Below are 8,100 nucleotides of genomic sequence, written 5' to 3' on the forward strand. Positions count from 1 at the left end.
GATAATGATAATTAAGGTAAAGGTAAAGGGACCCCTGACCATTAGGTCCAGTCGTGGCCGACTCTGGGGTTGCGGCGCTCATCCCGCTTTATTGGCCGAGGGAGCCAGCATTCAGCTTCCGGGTCATGTGGCCAGCATGACTAAGCCGCTTCTGGCGAAACCAGAGCAGCGCACGGAAACGCCGTTTACCTTCCCGCCAGTGTGGTACCTATTTATCTACTTGCACTTTGACGTGCTTTCGATGTGCTAGGTTGGCAGGAGCAGGGACCGAGCAACGGGATTCGAACCGCCAACCTTCTGATCAGCAACTCCTAGGCTCTGTGGTTTAACCCACAGTGCCACCCATTCACACATGCAAGGCAGAGCCAACCATTTAGTAGAAGTTGAGAGTTTTTAAATTCATTTTGGGGAGCACTCCATACCTCTCTCTGTGTGTGTTTGTGAACTGGTTCAATCCATGGGGGAAGTTCTCAGGAACAATACTTAACTGCCAATGTGGGGGAACCTTTGGCCTGCTCGGTGCTGCTGAAGTACAGCTCCCATCGGCCCCAGTATGTGCAGCGACCAGTGATGATGGGGACTGAAGTTCAGCAACATCTGGCAGCCCAAAGATTCCCGACACCAGCACTACTGAAATAAATGAGAGCAACATGGGATCACTACTGCAACTAGACAGTGGCCTCGCCTCCTTGTCCTTCTCTACACTGCCCAACCCAAGCTTCTTGAGTTCTATTCCCACTTCCTTGTGGAGGAAGAAAAGATAGCAGTTAACTATTAGAGACCAAGGGTCACAGAGGTGTCTGTTTATTTACTTTTCGCTTTTGCTTTTGCTAACCCTTCCTCCAAGGAGCTCACATTCTATCTCACCCCAGCAGCCTTGTGAGGTTACCGTAGTTCAGGGTGAGATGTGTCTGTGATCATCCACTGATGATCCGCTGTGATCCTTGAATAGGAGAAATAATAACCTTTTATTTAGACTGGAAAGGGTTTCCAGTCTTCCTTAAAATATTCTAAATTTGTATGTTTTAACAGTGCCATCCATTTTGCCATCTCTGCAATATGCCAAGATTTTCATCAGGTAATCATATGAAAGGATATTGTGAGTTGGACCCACCCATACCTGGAGATGCCAGAAATTGAACCCAGGTCCTTCTAAATGCTAAGCATGTGCTCTGCCCACTGAGCTACAGCCTTCCTTTATGGTGGACAACTACCAGGACACCCGGGGCCTTGACCAATAATCTCTCCTGCCTAAGTAAAGTTAGGGTCAAACTGCACTTCCCACGATCAGGGGGAAAACAAAGGGCCAGGCTGCCAGGGCTGGAGTCAGATGCAGGTCAGCACAAAGAAGCAAGGCCAGTTGTCAGTGCTCAGCCAACTTTTTATTCAAGGAAATGAACATACAACTCAGCAACACTTCCCAGTAGGTCTTGCCCCTGTGGAGCAGTTGTCAGGACTGAGGTCCCTGCCTTCTAAGGCTCCTCCTCTCCCAAGCAGTCATAGAGGCCTTTCCAACTAAGTGTAAGGAATAACTTTCTGACAGTAAGAGCTGCTAGGCAGTGGAACAGACTCTCTCAAAGGGCGGTGGACTCTCCTTCCTTGGAGGTTTTGAAGCAGAGGTTGGATGGCCACCTTTCATGGATGTATTTTGAGATTCCTGCATCGCAGGAGGGTGGGACTAGATGACCCTCGGGGTCCCTTCCAACTCTGCAATTCTGCGATTCTATGAATGATGCCACTGTGGCTACTCCTAGACTGCAAGCCTAAAGCTGCCATCTTGTGTATGCTTCCTTGGGAGGAAGCCCCACCCAATTCATCCGTGGAATTGAGCTTCATGGCTGCAGCCCTAAGCATAGGAACAAAGGAAGCTGCCTTATAACTGAATTAGGCCAGTTCTCCCACCTGGCTTTGTATCAATGACTGACAGTCTCTCTCTAAGGATTTCCTCCAGCAGCCATATCTGGAAATCTGTGACCTCCTCCCTACAACACACAACTCCCCCACTGTGTTATAGCTGTGCCCCCAAAGCACATTGGCCGGATCACTGGGACTTCCTTCTAAGCAGAGTTAGGGTCAAACTGCACTTCCCATGATCAGGGGGAAAACAAAGGGCCAGGCTGCCAGGGCTGGAGTCAGATGCAGGACAGCACAAAGAAGCAAGGCCAGTTGTCAGTGCTCAGCCAACTTTTTATTCAAGGAAATTAATATACAACTCAGCGACACTTCCCAGTAAGTCTTGGCCCGGTGGAGCAGTTGTCAGGACTGAGGTCCCTGCCTTCTAAGGCTCTTCCTCTCCCAAGCAGTCTCAAACAGCATCTGAGGATCTTTGGCCTCTGTTCCACTCTCCTCATTATTCTGTGCGTTCTTGGAGACAAGGCTGGAGGGGAGCTTGTCGCAGCAGGAGAGGGAGACTGGGAGACTCCCTGGATTCCTCATCAGTCTCTTGACGCCCCTCCTCTGCTTCAGCCTTGGAGTCTGAACTGCTTCCTTCCACAGGTTCTTCCTGCTCACTAAACTTTGTTGCCCCTTCAGCATTTGTTGCTTCCTTAGATTCTCCGAATTACAGAAATTGGAGTCTTTGCTTATACTGGCCGCTGACACATGGCTTAAAAAAAGAGAGAGATTAATTTGCAAATGCTGTATACAGATGCATATTTAAAAATGATTACTACCCTACTGAGTCATACAAAGTAGACCCATTGGTTTCGGTGAGTCTGAGTATGAATTAGCGGGATGCATGATTTTACTCTTGAGTATGACTAATGTTAGATATCACCCTATAATTTTTATAGAGGAATGCAATACATCTCACTGTAGTGGGGAGGACCAGGGCCTTTGTGCATCTGCTCAGTCGTCTGCCAAGGTGCTCGCTTCTGATGGCCAGTTCCTGGGCCCCTGCTTTCCTTTACTTTACGGGACCGCCTCTCCTGGTATGCCCCACAGAGGAACCTACGGTCTGCAAATAAAAACATCCTGAAGGTTCCAGGCCACAGAGAGGTTAGGCTGGCCTCAACTAGAGCCAGGGCTTTCTCGGCTGCGGCTCCAATCTGGTGGAACGCTCTGTCACAAGAGACTAGGGCCCTGCGGGACCTGACATCTTTCCGCAGGGCCTGCAAGACAGAGTTGTTCCACCAGGCCTTTGGTCAGGGCCCAGCCTGACTCCCTCCTCTGGCAACCTGCACAGAATTTTGCTTAACGGTTGGCATTAATTTGATTTTAATTAATTTTTATAATGAAATGTTTTTAGAATGTTGGATTATTTGATTGTTTGATTATTTGATTGTTGTTAGCCACCCTGAGCCTGGCTTCGGCTGGGGAGGGCGGGATATAAATAAAATTTATTATTATTATTGTTGTTGTTATTATTACTTTTAAACCAGATTTGGAATGGACAGCCATTCAAACAGAGGACATTATACAGAGAAAGGCTATCTGTCCTTAACCCGTCCCTATCCTAACCTTATCCTGCCACCTCTCCTTATCCTAACCTTCTGATAGCCCTTCAAATGGACACAAGTCTTCTCCAAAGGAGGACACTGACCACCCTGTCTTTGCCCTGCTTGTTCTGCTAATGTGTGCATGTGGTACCAGCTGCTTTGTCATGGAGACCTTGTCCATTTTCCACATAATTTAAATAGGTTGCATTTTTTTGGGTGCGTGTTGTTTCCTTTCGTTATTTGGTCAGTGTGGAATAGAGAGATAGAGATGGATAGAGAGATAGAGAGGGATAGAGGGAGATAGCAGTTGCATTGGAAGTGACCATGGACACCGCAGGGATTTGAACCCCGTCCTGGGAACCAGGAGCGCCAACCACCAGTGTCTCTTGCTTCTTCTTTTTTTGAGCAATGCAACAAGGGGAAAAACAAAACCCGAGAGAACATTCTGTGAATGTTCTCTCAGGAAAAAGAAAAACCTTAAGAGTTATGAAGAAATCTGCTGCAAAGGGCTTCCACTTCTGACGAGTCAGGGACTGCAACCTGAAAGAGTCTTAGCAGAAAACAATTAGTGCAAAAAGATGCAGATGGAACACGATAAGCGATTTCTTCCCTAGTCAAGCAAGGGGTACTGACCTAAATATCCTTGAACAATGGAATACCATTTTGACTGCCATTTTTGTCTGAAGCTAGATGAGCCATTGATCTAGAAGGGCACAAAAGAGAGATAAGATTCAGACTTCAATCTCTGCCATTAAGCTTAGTGTGTGGAAAGAGGAAAGATTGCTCAATGCTCACCCTTTTGTTTGTCCATTTGACTTCATGTCTCTGGCAGCTCCTTCTGTTGGTCTGCGATCTAGTCACTAGTTTATCTTACCAGCAGGTGAGCCTCAATGTGGTGACACGGAATAGGGCCTCTTCTGACAACTCTGTCACTGCAACCTGAAAGAGTCTCAGCACAGTGAGTTGCAGACGGAACATAATAGAGATTTTCTCCCTAGCCAAGCAAGGGATTTATGTCATCTTGTCGTTGCTGCTGGAAAGGCCAGTCCTTTCAGTCCAGCTCCACTTGCAAGACACACTGGAAACATATTCGAGAGTTAAAGGCTCCATTTTAGGATGGGAATATATAGAAGAATCCTTTGTGGTAAAAAGACGCAAACTATCTTGCCGCAACCTTAAAATGAATGAGGAATCACAGAGTACCATTTTGTCTAGATATTTCCTCCCTAGTCAAGCAAGTTATACTCACCTAGATGTGTTTCAGTAACAGAGTGCCATTTTGACAGTCATTTTTTCAAGAAGCGGGTGAAGAGATTAAAAAGGAGAGACCAGTACAAAAGCATTGCACTGAAAAAGATCACCGAGTAGTTGGGAAAAACAGCAGATTACCTAATGTTGGACAGTCAAATTCAGGTGCCCCTCAAACATCTACTGCAGGGTTCTCCTTGATGTATCAAGAACTGAGCTCACGTTGCATCAACTGCTTTAGATACATGGAGTTCTTGGAGGGGTGTAAAAAGCAAGAGCTGGAGCAAAAGAATAAGTCAGAGTTTTCCCACCAGCAGATAGACCTCAGTTGGCAGTGACACAGGAAAGGATCTGTACTGTGTCCTGACTGAATAAGGTTCTTCCTGCTGGAAGCTCAGGTGGCAACCACGTGGAACTTGCTTAGCTCTTCTATTAAAAAAAATCATTAAATGACCAAAATCGCTCCATATAAACTCCTTGGCTGCCTTGGTTTGTATGTATTATTCCATTTATATTGTACATTTCCTCCAATGCGCCCAAGCTGCTGTGATGATCCCTCTCACTGTGACCTTAAAGTGTCTCAGCACAAGAATTGCAGGTGGAAAACAGATTTTCTCTCCAGCCAAGCACGAGATACTCACCTAGAAGCCCTTAAATCAGAATACTTTTGCACCTGTCGCCACCTCTGAAAAGTCCAAAGTATTTAATAGTTACCTTCCTTCAACTGCAGCACTAGCTTCCAGGTAGGAAGTCACTGGCAAAGGAAGCTGACTGCTAGACCTGGTTTTAAAATTGGTATTTTGGTAAACTGGTATCACCTTCAGTGATGGAGGATCCAAATTTTTCTTTGTCTAAAGTCAACGCTTTGTGTTGTCTGAGCTATGTGCCAAATAGCTGTTCCTAGAAGATGCGTCGGACGCGGGTGGCGCTGTGGGTAAAACCTCAGTGCCTAGGGCTTGCCAATTGCATGGTCGGCGGTTCGAATCCCCGCGGCGGGGTGAGCTCCCGTCTTTCGGTCCCAGCTCCTGCCCACCTAGCAGTTCAAAAGCACGCTTAAGTGCAAGTAGATAAATAGGTAGCGCTTTATAGCGGGAAGGTAAATGGTGTCTCCGTGTGCTGCGCTGGTGCTGGCTCGCCAGAGCAGCTTCGTCACACTGGCCACGTGACCCGGAAGTGTCTCCGGACAGCGCTGGCCCCCGGCCTCTTAAGTGAGATGGGCGCACAACCCTAGAGTCGGACACGACTGGCCCGTATGGGCAGGGGTACCTTTACCTTTAGAAGATGCTTAGCAAAAATAAAATAAAAACCTTGGTTATTACCACCAGAGAGCCATGTTACGCATGAGGGATAATTTTGCCTGGCCTGTTCCATAGTTGCCTTTTGAGCTCCATTTCCCATATCTTTTCAAAATCTTGCCGGTTCTGCTGGAAAGGCTTAGTGGAGTTGATGTTCTAGTCTGCTTCCTCGTCTGATCCTGACAACAACCCTGTGAGGTAGGTTAGGCTGAGAGATAGAGCGCTTCATGGCAGAGTGAGGATTTGAACTCGAGTCTCCCAGGTCCTAATCCAGCACTCTAGCCACTCTCAGGAACTTCCTTTGGAGAAAGCACTTTCCCCCAGGATCCTGGACTTGCCATGTCCCTGAGCAGCCACTCTCCAGTCGCCATCAGCAGGTTCATCCTCAAAATGCTTTATTTGCCTTTTCAGCAAGTTTTTAACTTACCTGCCTTTCTCTCCTTACAAGGCAACCTGAGCCCACATGAAATTAGAAGGAATGGCTTTGTCCTCTCCTTGTCTTCTTTGCTTTTTTTCTCTCGACATCCACATTTCTAGCCTCAGCAACAAAAAACCCCAACTTTCCGTTCATGAAATGACTTCTCTAGTTGCCTTTTAAACCTGCTATTTTTCCTACTCATTTTCCCTCTTCTTTAAGCGGACTTCATATCCATGTACCCTTTCATGTGCTCCTTCTGTTCATCCAAAGTCTCCTTAGTTTGAAATGTAAGCAAAATTGGATTCCCCCCTTCCTTCCTTCATCTTCATTTTCTCTTGGCTTTTCCAGTTAAGTATTTTCAATTTTCTTGATTCTCTTTAAAATCTCCATTTTGGTATTTTCCTCAGTTTTTGTTTGTTTGTTTGTTTGTAAAATACGTCCACCATGACCTCTGTGACTCTGCAGGAAGAGGTGGCTTCACCTGAGTGTTGTGGGCTCTTCAGACACAAGTGTAAAGAGAGGGTGTCGATGATTCGCACCTGGAAGAGACCGGGGTCTTCAGCCCCTTTTCTCTCTCCTACAGAAACAGAGAAACAAAAACAGCAGGTTACCTAAAGCCACGCAATCAAAATGCATATTTCTCTCAATAATACACTGCTGGAGGTTTTTACTTGATGTATCGAGAGCTCTTACTCACATTGCATCCTGGGAGTTAACAAAACAGCTCTGCCTCAGACACAGTGAACTCTGCGGCGTCTGTAAATCAGAAGATCTGGAACAAAAGAAAGAGTGTTGTCCCACCCGCAAGTGTACCTCACTGTGGACTGACACAGGAAAAGGCCTTCTCTGCAGTGACATCTCGACAGTAGAAGTTCCCTTGGAAACAGGAATGGCGGCCACCTGGCGTCTTCAGTTCCCAGCTCATCTGAAAAAAATGACTGAATGACCAATGTTGCCAAGTGCAAGCTCCTTAGGAACTTGTATATTTTATGTATTATTACATCAGTAACCTACCTTTTCTCCAGTGAGTTCATGGCGGTGTGATCGTCCTTCTCCTGTGACCTGAAAAATTCTTTGCACAAAGAGTTGCAGAAGGAAGACAATATATCGTATTTTTTGCCCTATAAGACGCACCGGACCATAAGATGCACCTTGTTCTAGAGGAGGAGAACAAGAAAAAAAATGTTCTCTGCCTCTCTGCGCAGCGCCTCTCCAGCAAAGCAGCAGGAGAAGCGGGACCCCTTCCATTTCTCCTCCCGCTTTGCTGAAGGGGCGCTACTCAGAGAGGGAAAGCTGCGTAGCGGCTCTCCAGCGAAGCGAAGCCAGAAGTGCAAGAGGGATCGATCCTTCTTGCTCTCCTGGCTTCAGCGAAAGCAACACGAAGCCTCCTGAGCACAGTGGGAGCGCTCCCGCTGCGCTCAAGAGACTTCGGGCGGCTATCCCTGAAGGCAAGAGAGCAAGAGGGATCGGTGCTGTCAGGGGTTCAGGAGCAGAGGCAAGGGCAAGGGAGGAAACAGAGAGCGAGGGGGAGGAGGCAGAAGAAAAGATGAGTGATGACGACGACCCGAGATCTCCGAGTCTTTCCAGTGAATCAGAAGATTCACAGAAAGGAGCACCAGTGGCCAGGGCAAGGGGGGAGCCTAGGGGGACACCCCAGGAAGATAGAGCCAGAGGGGACTCAGAGGGGAGCAGTTGGAAATCG

This window comes from Podarcis pityusensis, assembly GCF_964106645.2.
Source record: "Podarcis pityusensis genome assembly, chromosome: 17".
Classification (NCBI taxonomy): domain Eukaryota; kingdom Metazoa; phylum Chordata; class Lepidosauria; order Squamata; family Lacertidae; genus Podarcis; species Podarcis pityusensis.